This window comes from Panulirus ornatus, chromosome 34 (genome assembly GCF_036320965.1).
Source record: "Panulirus ornatus isolate Po-2019 chromosome 34, ASM3632096v1, whole genome shotgun sequence".
Lineage (NCBI taxonomy): Eukaryota > Metazoa > Arthropoda > Malacostraca > Decapoda > Palinuridae > Panulirus > Panulirus ornatus.
Window position 1 is genome coordinate 4,924,786 of NC_092257.1, and position 16,284 is coordinate 4,941,069.

Genomic DNA, 16,284 nt, shown 5'->3' on the forward strand with positions numbered 1-16,284 from the left:
TGAATGTTACTGATATATTTCTATTTACGATTTGTATAGTTTTGAATGTTACTGATATATTTCTCTTTACGAATGTTAGTGATATATTTCTATTTACGATTTATATAGTTTTGAATGTTAGTGATATATTTCTATTTACGATTTATATAGTTTTGAATGTTACTGATATATCTATTTACGATTTGTATAGTTTTGAATGTTACTGATATATTTCTATTTACGATTTATATAGTTTTGAATGTTACTGATATATTTCTATTTACGATTTATATAGTTTTGAATGTTACTGATATATTTCTATTTACACTCATCGGCTTATTCCAGTAATCCATGACTATGATACAAGTGATTTATTTACATTTTTTTTTTCCTAAAAGAAAACCTTGCTAAATGCCTTGCTATGGTTGTCAGGTATTCCATTCTTGCTTAATTTCTTGCTATGGTCTTTCGTTATTCCATTTTCGTAGCTTAAGAGGAATTGTTCGCTCTCGACATCCTCTGGCTGGTCCAGTAACTTGGAGGGTTTTGATCAAATTAGCCCTAACTCTTCTCTCGTCACTAATGAGCATTTTTAAGGTCTCTCCCCTTTCACCGCAATTCAGTTATCTTAAGACTAGTACCATCTTTGGCGCCCTCCCTCATTCGGGGCCTTACGCCAGTGTGTGTGTGTGTGTGTGTGTGTGTGTGTCCGAAAAGGAAAATGCTTTTTGCCACGTTTTCGAAGTAGATGACAGTAGCGTGTGTCTCTCTCACTCCTCGTCGTCGTCCCTGGTCGTGTTCAATCGAGCAACATCATCGCAAAACTGTAGCGTAAATGTGCTGGATTGCCTTCCTCGGCCAGCTCAACTTACCCCAGTATTTACGTCAGCTTTCTGGTGGGGAGAAACACATGTCATCACGAGGCAGTGGATGGCACAGCCATCTATAGCCTTCCCCCTCGATCCTGTAGACCCAACACGACCAAAACATCTGCTTATCCCCCCAAAAATGGGTGGTGGCGTTCCACACGTGTCGTCATTATTTGTACCATGAGCAAGTTTTATAAAGGATCGTGCATCTAGGGTGGTTATTTCCTCCCCCTCCTCCTCCTACACCTCTCTCTCTCTCTCTCTCTCTCTCTCTCTCTCTCTCTCTCTCTCTCTCTCTCTCTCTCTCTCTCTCTCTCTCTATCTATCTGTCTGTCTGTCTGTCTGTCTGTCTGTCTGTCTATCTATCTATCTATCTATCTATCTATCTATCTATCTATCTATCTATCTATCTCTCTCTCTCTCTCTCTCTCTCTCTCTCTCTCTCTCTCTCTCTCTCTATCTATCTATCTCTCATCCAGAAAAACAAGTGCCTCCCACCATCTCTCGATTCCTCAGGTGACCCGCCCGTGTTTACAACCATCCTTTTCACCTTCCTGCCCTCCTGCTGCTTCCCAATTCCCTATTTCACAGGTATTATTTCTGGCACTGTTCCCCTGAGTTGTCTGCGTGCGCCCCCGCTATTTAAGGTTCGGGCCTGAGGCACGATTTTAGGTGCTGCTTCCCATAGTTTTTGTGTGTGTGTGTGTGTATGCAGAGCAACCACACGAGGATTGACCGTTATGGTACCTCGTCCTTCCCTTCTTAAAACAGTTCCGCCTTTGAAAAGTCGGGTCTACGAACTCGTGAGGAACTTTGAAGACACGGACACGTGAGGAACTTTAAAGACACGGACACGGGAGGAACTTTAAAGACACGGACACGGGAGGAACTTTAATTAACTTCTTCACTATTTTTCTTGTCCTTTTCTCCCATCACCCAAGACAGCCGTGATTGGCCTCACGTCTGTCACATGGCGGGTCACTCCCCGGTGGAAATAAAAAGCTTTATTATATACGTGATAGTGAAGCTCACACACACACACACACACACACACACACACACACACACACACACACACATAGAAAAAAAATGAACAAACAGAATACAATTTAAACTTGGAAGCGGAAGTAAATAAAACGTGCACCCAATATCTGAAGTGGGAAGGTCGACTCTCACTCTCTCTCTGTCTCTCTCTCTCTCTCTCTCTCTCTCTCTCTCTCTCTCTCTCTCTCTCTCTCTCTCTCTCTCTCTCTCTCTCTCTCTCTCTCTTTCATACTATTCGGTATAACGTTATCAGGGTAGATGATCGAGTCAAATACATGCCAACAGTTACATGACCTAACCACTGGTAGTTTGTATTTTTTTTTTTCAAAACTGTATGTAATCTGTCTAAAGAAAAAACAAAGTTGTTCACATTCATCTTAAGTAAAGAGAACATTCATATGGCTGAATATATTCTCAGAAGTTAGACTGTTTGTAAGAAAAAAAAGCAGCGAGTTTAAATTAGATTACATTTGTTAGACTCGTTAGTTTTGTCAAATGTTTGAATTTCCAAAAAACTGGATAGGATGAAAAGATGGGAGTTGGTTTCGTATGAATTTTAATGTTTACACGAAAGAAAACAGTTTCTGTGTACTGATGTAAATATCTGTACATGATATTGTAGGTCTTTCATTAACTTCATTTATGTCTAAAGTCACCATACCCTTTTGATGTGTATGCAAATGTGTATGAAACAAGTGTGTATAGGTATGTGGTTATTTTGTGTGTGTATATGTGTTTACACACGTGTGCAAATGCGGACATATGTATATATATATGACTGAATACCCATTTGCTATGATAGAGGGCTGGTATATGTATACAGGTTATACGATGGCTTCTTATCAAAAGACGATACCAGTCCTATATTGATGGTGGAATTCTGAAGGAAGTTTGAACAGAATCAGAGTTTTACCTGAATGATTCTGATTCGTCTTCCATACTTCAGACAGATGTTTGAAAGCTGAAAAGCGATTTATCACGGGAATATATATATATATATATATATATATATATATATATATATATATATATATATATATATATATATATATATCATTCCAGGGGATAGGGGAGAGAGAATACTTCCCACGTATTCCCTGCGTGTCATAGAAAGCGACTAAAAGGGGAGGGAGCGGGAGGCTGGAAATCGTCCCCTCCCGTTTTACTTTTCCAAAAGAAGGAACAGAGAAGGGGGTCAAGTGAGGATGTTCCCTCTAAGACTCAGTTCTCTTGTTCTTAAAGCTACCTCGTTGACGCGGGAAATGGCGAATACGTATGAAAAAATAATACATATATATTTTTTTTTTTTTTTTTATACTTTGTCGCTGTCTCCCGCGTTTGCGAGGTAGCGCAAGGAAACAGACGAAAGAAATGGCCCAACCCCCCCCCCATACACATGTATATACATGCGTCCACACACGCAAATATACATACCTACACAGCTTTCCATGGTTTACCCCAGACGCTTCACATGCCCTGATTCAATCCACTGACAGCACGTCAACCCCGGTATACCACATCGCTCCAATTCACTCTATTCCTTGCCCTCCTTTCACCCTCCTGCATGTTCAGGCCCCGATCACACAAAATCTTTTTCACTCCATCTTTCCACCTCCAATTTGGTCTCCCTCTTCTCCTTGCTCCCTCCACCTCCGACACATATATCCTCTTGGTCAATCTTTCCTCACTCATCCTCTCCATGTGCCCAAACCACTTCAAAACACCCTCTTCTGCTCTCTCAACCACGCTCTTTTTATTTCCACACATCTCTCTTACCCTTACGTTACTCACTCGATCAAACCACCTCACACCACACATTGTCCTCAAACATCTCATTTCCAGCACATCCATCCTCCTACGCACAACTCTATCCATAGCCCACGCCTCGCAACCATACAACATTGTTGGAACCACTATTCCTTCAAACATACCCATTTTTGCTTTCCGAGATAATGTTCTCGACTTCCACACATTCTTCAAGGCCCCAAGAATTTTCGCCCCCTCCCCCACCCTATGATCCACTTCCGCTTCCATGGTTCCATCCGCTGCCAGATCCACTCCAGATATCTAAAACACTTCACTTCCTCCAGTTTTTCTCCATTCAAACTCACCTCCCAATTGACTTGACCCTCAACCCTACTGTACCTAATAACCTTGCTCTTATTCACATTTACTCTTAACTTTCTTCTTCCACACACTTTACCAAACTCAGTCACCAGCTTCTGCAGTTTCTCACATGAATCAGCCACCAGCGCTGTATCATCAGCGAACAACAACTGACTCACTTCCCAAGCTCTCTCATCCCCAACAGACTTCATACTTGCCCCTCTTTCCAAAACACTTGCATTTACCTCCCTAACAACCCCATCCATAAACAAATTAAACAACCATGGAGACATCACACACCCCTGCCGCAAACCTACATTCACTGAGAACCAATCACTTTCCTCTCTTCCTACACGTACACATGCCTTACATCCTCGATAAAAACTTTTCACTGCTTCTAACAACTTTCCTCCCACACCATATATTCTTAATACCTTCCACAGAGCATCTCTATCAACTCTATCATATGCCTTTTCCAGATCCATAAATGCTACATACAAATCCATTTGCTTTTCTAAGTATTTCTCACATACATTCTTCAAAGCAAACACCTGATCCACACATCCTCTACCACTTCTGAAACCACACTGCTCTTCCCCAATCTGATGCTCTGTACATGCCTTCACCCTCTCAATCAATACCCTCCCATATAATTTACCAGGAATACTCAACAAACTTATACCTCTGTAATTTGAGCACTCACTCTTATCCCCTTTGCCTTTGTACAATGGCACTATGCACGCATTCCGCCAATCCTCAGGCACCTCACCATGAGTCATACATACATTAAATAACCTCACCAACCAGTCAACAATACAGTCACCCCCTTTTTTAATAAATTCCACTGCAATACCATCCAAACCTGCTGCCTTGCCGGCTTTCATCTTCCGCAAAGCTTTCACTACCTCTTCTCTGTTTACCAAATCATTTTCCCTAACCCCTCTCACTTTGCACACCACCTCGACCAAAACACCCTATATCTGCCACTCTATCATCAAACACATTCAGCAAACCTTCAAAATACTCACTCCATCTCCTTCTCACATCACCACTACTTGCTGTCACCTCCCCATCTGCGCCCCTCACCGAAGTTCCCATTTGCTCCCCCGTCTTACGCACCTTATTCACCTCCTTCCAGAACATCTTTTTATTCTCCCTAAAATTTAATGATACTCTCTCACCCCAACTCTCATTTGCCCTTTTTTTCACCTCTTGCACCTTTCTCTTGACCTCCTGTCTCTTTCTTTTATACATCTCCCACTCAATTGCATTTTTTCCCTGCAAAAATCGTCCAAATGTCTCTCTCTTCTCTTTCACTAATACTCTTACTTCTTCATCCCACCACTCACTACCCTTTCTAATCAACCCACCTCCCACTCTTCTCATGCCACAAGCATCTTTTGCGCAATCCATCACTGATTCCCTAAATACATCCCATTCCTCCCCCACTCTCCTTGCTTCCATTGTTCTCACCTTTTTCCATTCTGTAGTCAGTCTCTCCTGGTACTTCCTCACACAGGTCTCCTTCTCAAGCTCACTTACTCTCACCACCCTCTTCACCCCAACATTCACTCTTCTTTTCTGAAAACCCATACAAATCTTCACCTTAGCCTCCACAAGATAATGATCAGACATATATATATATATATATATATATATATATATATATATATATATATATATATATATATATATATCCCATGCATGGATAAGTCAGACTAGTACTTTTGTTATCATTATTATTGTTATTATTATTATTATTATTATTATTATTATTATTATTATTATTATTATTATTATTATTATTATTATTATCATTATTATTATTATTATTATTATTATTATTATTATTATTATTATTGTTATTATTATCATTATTATTATTATTATTATTATTATTATTATTATTATTATTGTTATTATTATTGTTATTATTATTATCATCATTATTATTATTATTATTATTATTATTATTATTATTGTTATTATTATTATTATTATTATTATTATTATTATTATTATTATTATATATATACAAACGCACACACACACGCACACACACACACACATGTATGAAATCCCCTAAATCAATACACATGGTGTGGGATTTACCTGATAAATCCCACAATACGAATTGGGTCAGATGGACGACTGCCATAGCGATTCCCTTAACCAAAGCTCAATTTGTGTATTGCCATTTGGCCCAATATAGATTATATAACCTTTGGCATTAATACAACAGCTGTTGTATTGAAGCCGACCTGAACCCCCCTCCCCCCCCCCTAGTTTATTCTGATAAAGCTGATGCCCAGAATGAATTGATTTTCGTAAAATTAATGGAATCATTGTGTGTACGCGATCAGGGGAAAATTATGAAAGCCGTCTCTCCATTCCCCATTTTCGAGATATCACTTTCGCGTTTTCTGAAAGGGACCAAAACAACGATCCCGATTTTTAAAAGTTTTGTAATCTGGATTCTGTTTTCCTTATACATTAAGTATAATATGAACATTTGTTATATGTATATATATATATATATATATATATATATATATATATATATATATATATATATATATTCCTATGAGTCCACGGGGAAAATGAAACACGAAAAGTTTCCAAGTGCACTTTCGTGTAATAATCACATCATCAGGGGAGACACAAGAGAGAAATATAACAGTCAGTTGATATACATCGAAGAGACGAAGCTAGGACGCCATTTGGTAAACATGTGATTGTCCAAAACAATGTGATTATTACACGAAAGTGCACTTGGGAACTTTTCGTGTTTCACTTTCCCCGTAGACTCATAAGAATATATATATATATATATATATATATATATATATATATATATATATATATATATATATATATATATATATATTTTTTTTTTTTTTTTTTATACTTTGTCGCTGTCTCCCGCGTTTGCGAGGTAGCGCAAGGAAACAGACGAAAGAAATGGCCCAACCCACCCCCATACACATGTATATACATACGTCCACACACGCAAATATACATACCTACACAGCTTTCCATGGTTTACCCCAGACGCTTCACATGCCTTGATTCAATCCACTGACAGCACGTCAACCCCGGTATACCACATCGCTCCAATTCACTCTATTCCTTGCCCTCCTTTCACCCTCCTGCATGTTCAGGCCCCGATCACACAAAATCTTTTTCACTCCATCTTTCCACCTCCAATTTGGTCTCCCTCTTCTCCTTGCTCCCTCCACCTCCGACACATATATCCTCTTGGTCAATCTTTCCTCACTCATCCTCTCCATGTGCCCAAACCACTTCAAAACACCCTCTTCTGCTCTTTCAACCACGCTCTTTTTATTTCCACACATCTCTCTTACCCTTACGTTACTCACTCGATCAAACCACCTCACACCACACATTGTCCTCAAACATCTCATTTCCAGCACATCCATCCTCCTGCGCACAACTCTATCCATAGCCCACGCCTCGCAACCATACAACATTGTTGGAACCACTATTCCTTCAAACATACCCATTTTTGCTTTCCGAGATAATGTTCTCGACTTCCACACATTCTTCAAGGCCCGCAGAATTTTCGCCCCCTCCCCCACCCTATGATCCACTTCCGCTTCCATGGTTCCATCCGCTGCCAGATCCACTCCCAGATATCTAAAACACTTCACTTCCTCCAGTTTTTCTCCATTCAAACTCACCTCCCAATTGACTTGACCCTCAACCCTACTGTACCTAATAACCTTGCTCTTATTCACATTTACTCTTAACTTTCTTCTTCCACACACTTTATATATATATATATGGGGTATAATATGGATTCAGGTATATTTATGAAGAGGTGTAATGTAGGCTAATGTATTTGAATTAGATGTAATTGTGACTTTTTATGAAACGGTTATTATCTGGTCTCCAGTTCTGGGAAGGATTGTAACCTGAAATTTGCTTTTTAAAAAAGGGTTACACAACCTGGACTCCACCTGCTAGAGGGGTATATCTTGGACCCCTCTGTCATAAGGGGTAAAATTTTGACCCCTCTGTCATAAGGGGTAAAACTTGACCCCTCTGTCATACGGGGTAAAATCTTTTGACCCCTCTGTCATAAGGGGTAAAATCTTATGACCCCTCTGTCATAAGGGGTAAAATCTTATGACCCCTCTGTCATAAGGGGTAAAATCTTTTGACACCTCTGTCATAAGGGGTAAAATCCAGACTGCACAATGGTATGATCTGAATTCCACCATTTGAAATGGGGGTATGATAGGGACGACTCCGTTTTCTTTTTTCAAAGGGGTTTAACCATGTCCCCGTTTTCTTTTTAAATGGGGGGACATAAAGAAATCTGGGAGGTTCGTTACACATGACCTCCCTGAAACCATGTTGCCTCTCACTTGTGTGGTTTCTCCTCTGGATGAATATTTTCGAAGGATATCTGCCAATTCAAATGCAGTTTGTTTAACGATTCAATAGAATTTATGTACCGAAGAGTTTATTCATAAAGCGTTCATATATACTGCACCGGAAAACATACCAGCAAATGTATTCATGCATATTATACACACACAGACACACACACACAGATACACACACACGCACACACACACACACACACACACACACACACACACACACACACACAAACATACATAAACAAAGATACACGCACAAACATGTGTACATATATATATATATATATATATATATATATATATATATATATATACTGTCAGCTAAGCACATATGTGCACCTATTTGAACATACATAAGCATGTACATAAATATACACATATATGCACCCACATACACGAACACACACACACACACACACACACACACACACACACACACACACATACACACATACACACACAAGCTAAACAGCTGTCCACTGGCGACTTCAGGCGCTAAACGCAAATACGATTTGCATCTCACACAGGCAAACACGCCGCAGAACACGTCGATCAATACTAGGAATTTACAGGATAAACCTGGCGACAGCAGACACCCCATCAAGCAGGGAACGCACGCCCAGGCTGGCACCCGTGGTTGGAATTATTCACTCGTGCATTATCATGTGGCAATAATTGCCCACACCAGATTTTCTCTTTTTTTTTTTTCATCTTTTCGTTTTCCATAGTTCGCTATCGCCGTTTCCCGTGTTAGAGAGCTGGCGCCAGGAGCAGGCGATGTAAGGCCGCATTCGCTCATAGCCATTATCTGTGTCGTGTTTCATGTATCGAAACCACAGCTCCCTATCCACATCCAGGCCTCCCCCCGCAAACCATAGACTGTACTTCGACCCCTGTATACTACATCGTTCCAATTCACTTTTTTCCCGTGCAGGCATTTTACCCTACTGCATGTTCAGGCCTCGATCGCTCATAATCTTTTTCACTCCACCCTTCCACCTTCAATTTGGTCTCCTGCTTCTCCTTGTTTCCTCCACCCCTAATACATATATCCTCTTTGTCAACCTTCCCGCACTCATGTTTCAGCACACTCATTTCATTACCACACATCTCTCATACCCTTTCATCATTTACTCGACCAAACCACCTCACACCACATATTGTCCTCAAAAATCTTAGTTTCCATTGCGCCAACTCTCCTCCACACAGTCGTATCTGTAGCTCATGCCTTGCATCTCTATGATGACGTTGGGACTACTATAACTTCAAGTATACCCCATTTTTGCCCTCCCAGGTAAATCAACCCTAACTGTACCCTTCACCCCATCCCCCATTCAATGACTCACCTTCGCTTCCATGGTTCCATTCGCTACCATGTCCACTCCCAGATATCGAAAACATTTCACTTTTGCCAGTTTTTTTCCGTTCAAACTCTCACTCCAACTAACTTATCCCTCAATCCTTCTGAACCTAAAAAAGAAAAGAGATTACTTTTATTCGCATTTGCTCTCAACTTTCTCCTTTCACACACCCTCCCAAACTCAGTCACTAACTTCTGCAGTTTTATACTTGAATTTGCCACCAGTGCTGTATCATCAGCCAACAACAGCTAACTCGCTTCCCAGGCCCTTTCATCCCCAACAGATTGCATTCTCACCCCTCTTTCAAAAACACTTGCATTTACCTCCCTCACCACCCCATCCATAAACAAATTAAACAACCATGGAGACATCACGCACCCCTGCCGCTAACCGACCTTTACTGGGAACCAGTCGCTCTCCTCTCTTCCTACTCGTACACATGTCTTACACCCTTGATAAAAACTTATCACTGCCTCTGGCAGCTTTCCTCCCCCACCATTTGTTTTTTAAGACCTTCCACAAGGCATTTCTATCATCCCTTTCATATGCCTTCTCCAGATCCATAAATGCCACATACGAATCCATCTTCTTTTTGAAGTATTTTTCACACACATTCTCCAAAGCAAACACCTGATACACTCATCCTCTACCACTTCCGACACCACAGTACTCCTTAATCTGATGCTCTGGACATGCCTTCACCCTCTCAATTACTACCCTCCCTTACAACTTACCAGGTATACTAAACAAAATTATACCCCTGTACTTAAGCGCTCACCTTTGTCCCCCTTACCTTTATACAGTGGCACTGTATATGCACTTTGCCAGTCCTCAGGCACCTTACCATGAGCCATACATACACTGAATACCCTAACTAGTCAATCAACAACACAGTCACCACGTTTCCTAATAGATTCAACAGCAATACCATCCAATCTAGCCACCTTCACCATTCGTAAGGCTTTCACCACCTGTTTTCTCTTCACTAAAAAGCACTCCCTGACTCTCTCACTTCACACACCAGCCCGACCCAAAAAACCCTACATCTGCCACTCTGTCATCAAACACATTCAACAGTCCTTCAGAATTTCACTCCATCTCTTCACCCTATCACTGCCTGTTATCACTTCCCCTTGCCCCATTTACCGATGTTTTTATTTGTTCTTTTGTTTTTCTCACATTATTAACCTCTCTCCAAAGTATTTTCTTATTCTCCCTGAAGTTTAATGATACACTCACCCCAACTCTCATTTGCCCTCTTTATCAACCCCTGCACCTTCCTCTTGACCTCCTGCCGCTTTCTCTTATGCATCTCCCAATCATTTGCACGCCTTCCCTATAAGTATCGCCCAAAGACATTCCTTTTCTTTTCATTAGCAACTTTCCTTCTCCAGTTTTCTTTACAGTATATAATTTCATCCCATATATATTATCTCAGGGCTTTGAATTATCATTCCTTTTTGTTTGTTAAGTGTATGATGAGAGTGAATTCACTCAGAATGGTATAGTTTAACGTAAGAAAATGCATATGTCAAGAAAGTTATCGACCGTATATAAGAGTTGGCAGAATATTGAAGAGAGAGAGAGAGAGAGAGAGAGAGAGAGAGAGAGAGAGAGAGAGAGAGGCCACGCTCGTGGAAAGTCCATTGTGGTCTCTCGTGGGGTGTTTGATGTATTCACGTATTGTTATTTGCCTCAGCACGACGGCTCAGTGGTTGTCGTTGTCGTCACACGGACGACCCCTGTTCCTCCGTGTAATGGGGCAAAAAGAACGACTGGCTCTTCTGCTCGAGCGATCAAAGATGTTTAGGGCCGCGTCAACAGCTTGCCGTGACGTCACTCTGTATGGTGGCTGGCGTTGACAACACCATGCCTCAACACGTAAATATAATTGGAATATCCTCTCTCTCTCTCTCTCTCTCTCTCTCTCTCTCTCTCTCTCTCTCTCTCTCTCTCTCTCTCTCCTCGGTCACATCCATTCTCCTAGCTGTTATGTGTAATGCACCGAAACCACAGTCTACCCCCATCCACATCCAGGCCCGACAAACCTTTCCATGATTTACCTCGGACGCTTCACATGCCTTGGTTCAATGCACTGGCGGCACGTCGACCCCCGTATACCGCATCGCTTCATTTCACTGTATCCCATACACACTTTTTGTATATGTGTAATTGAGAGGATGGAAGACCAGGTAGGCCGGATATATATATATATATATATATATATATATATATATATATATATATATATATATATATATATATATATATATATATATATATATTCCTGTGAGTCCACGGGGAAAATGAAACACTAAGTTGCCAAGTGCACTTTCGTGTAATAATCACATCATCAGGGGAGACACAAGCGAGAAATATAACAGTCAGTTGATATACATCGAAGAGACGAAGCTAGGACGCCATTTGGTAAATACGTATGTATATATATATATATATATATATATATATATATATATATATATATATATATACATATATATATATATATATATGTTCCCTGGTTGGGAGGGATACTCCGCATTTTTCCCGGGGTTGTGAGTGATAATTTCCGGGTTAAGTCTAGACTAACCTGGTTACAAGGGAGTTGGGGGAGTCACCACCGCCACGTCTCTCATCAGGATTCATAACTGCTGCTGCTGCTGCTGCATCTCATTCCGGTGATACAATAGCAGCAGCTCCACCCACCCACCACACCTATCCCTTCCCCTCTCTCCACTTTGTCCCCTGGACACACACACACACACACACACACACACACACACACACACACACACACGTCCCAACCTCTCCCCCACTGGGACCAATCTTGTCCTCCTCCACCTCAAGATTAACCTCACACAACTGATAATTTCAGACGTATTGACCTGAGTATTGCTGACCCGAGTATTGTTGACCCGGGTATTGTTGACCCGGGTATTGTTGACCCGAATATTGACCCCGAAATCTCATCTCTGGTTTTATAATCAGCCATTTTAGTCATCATGTTTTCATGTACTTACATTTTGTTCAAAGTTTCACATCGCCCTCAGACGTAATCCAGTCCCCCCTTCCCCCCTCGCTCTCCTCCCTTCCCCTTTATGTTGTACCATTATGTGTGTACTGCAAGAAATATGTTCCTTACGAATACGTAAATGAGTTGATTTTCTTTTCACTTTTTTTTAAGATTACCGGGTCAGGAACTCATGGTGGAGGAGTTGGGTGGAGGTGGGAGTTGGGTTGGGAGGGGATTGCCTTGAGTTTAGGGTTGTCATGTGCTCAATCAAACTTTGTGAGGGTATTTGCATAAGCAAAGTTTGCTTCTCGTATATGTTGGGCATCAAGTCTGAGGTCGACCAGGTCTTGCATGTTTGAATCTGGTCTGGGGTCGACCACCTCCTGTATGTTTTGGATCAGGTGTGGGGGTCGACCACCTCCTGCATGGCTTGGATCAGGTGTGGGGGGTCGACCAGTTCCTGTATGTTTGGATCAGGTGTGGGGGGTCGACCAGCTCCTGTATGTTTGGATCAGGTGTGGGGGGGTCGACCAGCTCCTGTATGTTTGGATCAGGTGTGGGGGGTCGACCAGCTCCTGCAGGTTTGGATCAGGTGTGGGGGGTCGACCAGTTCCTGCAGGTTTGGATCAGGTGTGGGGGGTCGACCAGTTCCTGTATGTTTGGATCAGGTGTGGGGGGTCGACCAGCTCCTGCAGGTTTGGATCAGGTGTGGGGGGTCGACCAGTTCCTGTATGTTTGGATCAGGTGTGGGGGGTCGACCAGCTCCTGCAGGTTTGGATCAGGTTCGTGGGGTCGACCAGCTCCTGAAGCTGTTGTGGACAAAGGAAATTAATTCATGAACTTCTTGCTTGCAAGAAGTTTCGCGCGCGCGCGCGCGTGTGTGTGTGTGTGTGTGTGTGTGTGTGTGGGTGTGTGTGTGTGTGCGTGTGATGTTCAGGAAGTTGCCCCTTGTCTGAGACGACTGGTGTCCCCTCGGCCATGGGTGTGAGAGAGAGAGAGAGAGAGAGAGAGAGAGAGCTGGTCGCCTTCGGTTACCACGCCCGTCACGAAGGTCCCTTAGCTTTGGGGGGGTAGGGGTGTCCAGGGTCCCCAGGGGAGGGGGGGTTGTCCAGGGTCCCCCTGGGAGGGGGGGGGGAGGAGTGGCTATACTTCCTGAGGCGTGGCCTCGTTCCCGAGGGAGGCGTGGCTAGCGTTCGGGGTGTGTGAGTAGGACCCCGAGGAGTGCGTTACGAGGGCCCCAAGTGCGTGAGTAGGACCCCAAGGAGTGCGTTACTAGGGCCCCAAGTGCGTGAGTAGGACCCCGAGGAGTGCGTTACTAGGGCCCCAAGTGCGTGAGTAGGACCCCGAGGAGTGCGTTACTAGGGCCCCAAGTGCGTGAGTAGGACCCCAAGGAGTGCGTTACTAGGGCCCCAGGTGTGTAAGTAGGACCCCAAGGAGTGCGTTACTAGGGCCCCAAGTGTGTGAGTAGGACCCCCAAGGAGTGCGTTACGAGGGCCCCAAGTGTGTGAGTAGGACCCCGAGGAGTGCGTTACTAGGGCCCCAAGTGCGTGAGTAGGACCCCGAGAGTGTGTGTGTGTGACTAGGGCCCTTTGGATGTGGCTAGGGTCTGGAAGCGTGTGTAGGGCTCTCTTATGTGGCCCTATGGTCCAATAAAAGATGGCCAGGGGGGGTTCCTGTAGTGTGGCCAATGGGCCCTGTGGTATGGCGAGAGACCAGATGTGTGGCCATGGCCTCGACCCACAACGGAGGACCCACCCCCCCACAGCCAACGCCCTGAGAGCGAGAGAGAGAGAGAGAGAGAGAGAGAGAGAGAGAGAGAGAGAGAGAGAGAGAGAGAGAAGGTCTTATAAACCTCTCCTACAGGAGTACATTAGTGAAGCGGTCGCTGAAGGAGGCGTGGAGGGGAGGGTGTGTGGTGTTGGGTTCTTAGGGCCAAGGGTAAAAAAAAAAGGGGGGGTGGATATGTGTGGGGTGTGGGGGTAAGCGCATTGCCCTGAGCGTGGCATGAGCAGATAACCATGATAGAGTGCGACCTCCCTCCCGCAAAAGATCATGGTAATACACCCCGAGATCTTCTTTTTATCTGGAGACCAAACACCGACCACAACTCGAACACGTTTATCTGGCCCCCTCCCTGATGTATGTCTCGCGTGTGGTAAACGCGTCTTAATTTATCGTCTCTCTCTCTCTCTCTCTCTCTCTCTCTCTCTCTCTCTCTCTCTCTCTCTCTCTCTCTCTCTCTCTCTCTCTCTCTGATGATATAGCCTCGGGGCTTACCGGGTTTGGTTCTTTTTGGGGGGGATGGTGAGTTAAGATGGCGCTGGTGAGAGAGAGAGAGAGAGAGAGAGAGAGAGAGAGAGAGAGAGAGAGAGAGAGAGAGAGATTTTGGTTGTGAGTGAGAGCTTTGCACTTTTCTTGCATCGCCTAGTCTGCTGTACCCTCGCTGTGGTGAATGACTCCACCAGCCACCGTTCCTCCCGGCGACCAACCTGTGGGAGTCGTGTTCCGTCACCAGCGACCGTTCCTCCCGGCGACCTACCTGTGGGAGTCGTGTTCCCTCACCAGCCACCGTTCCTCCCGGCGACCTACCTGTGGGAGTCGTGTTCCCTCACCAGCGACCGTTCCTCCCGGCGACAACCTGTGGAAGTCGTGTTCCCTCACCAGCCACCGTTCCTCCCGGCGACCTACCTGTGGGAGTCGTGTTCCCTCACCAGCCACCGTTCCTCCCGGCGACCTACCTATGGGAGTCGTGTTCCCTCACCAGCGATCATTCCTCCTGGCGACCTACCTGTGGGAGTCGTGTTCCGTCACCAGCGACCGTTCGTCCCGGCGACCTACCTGTGGGAGTCGTGTTCCCTCACCAGCGACCGTTCGTCCTGGCGACCTACCTGTGGAAGTCGTGTTCCCTCACCAGCGATCATTCCTCCTGGCGACCTCATCCTCGAGTCAGGGCAGAGCGAACGCCAACAAAGAAAATGCCTTCATTTTACTCTTGATATTTGTTAGTGTCCCTGTCTCGCCTCTTCTCCCCTCCTGCCCTCTCCTCCCCTTGTAGCCTCCCCAACCTTCCTCCCCACGCGCCCCCAGGGGGAAGTGAAGGTCAAATCCACGAGAGGCAAGCGAGAGAAAAACAGAGATGTTATTGTGAACTTCAGCCTCGCATGTATAGATACCGGAATTAGATCAGGAAATTTGAGCTTCTGGGTAACTGGTGATTACCTTTGATTACCTTGTCAGAATAAACGAAGGTAATTATCTTAGACCGGTGTTACTAGGGGGGTAACCCCCTGCATGGGATTCGTACCACGAGTAAAAAGTTACCTTCAGTGGACGAAAAGGAGTACGGTTTCTCCGAGGAACATCTCACTCCAAAGGGAGGAGGGGTCCGGGTCCATCCTTTCCCTGCTACTGATTGGACTGCACAACCCCTGGAGCTGCAAGCGACGACGCACTTGAACACAAACCTTAAAAAGACGTTGCTAACGTGTGGCGAACGAATTGAC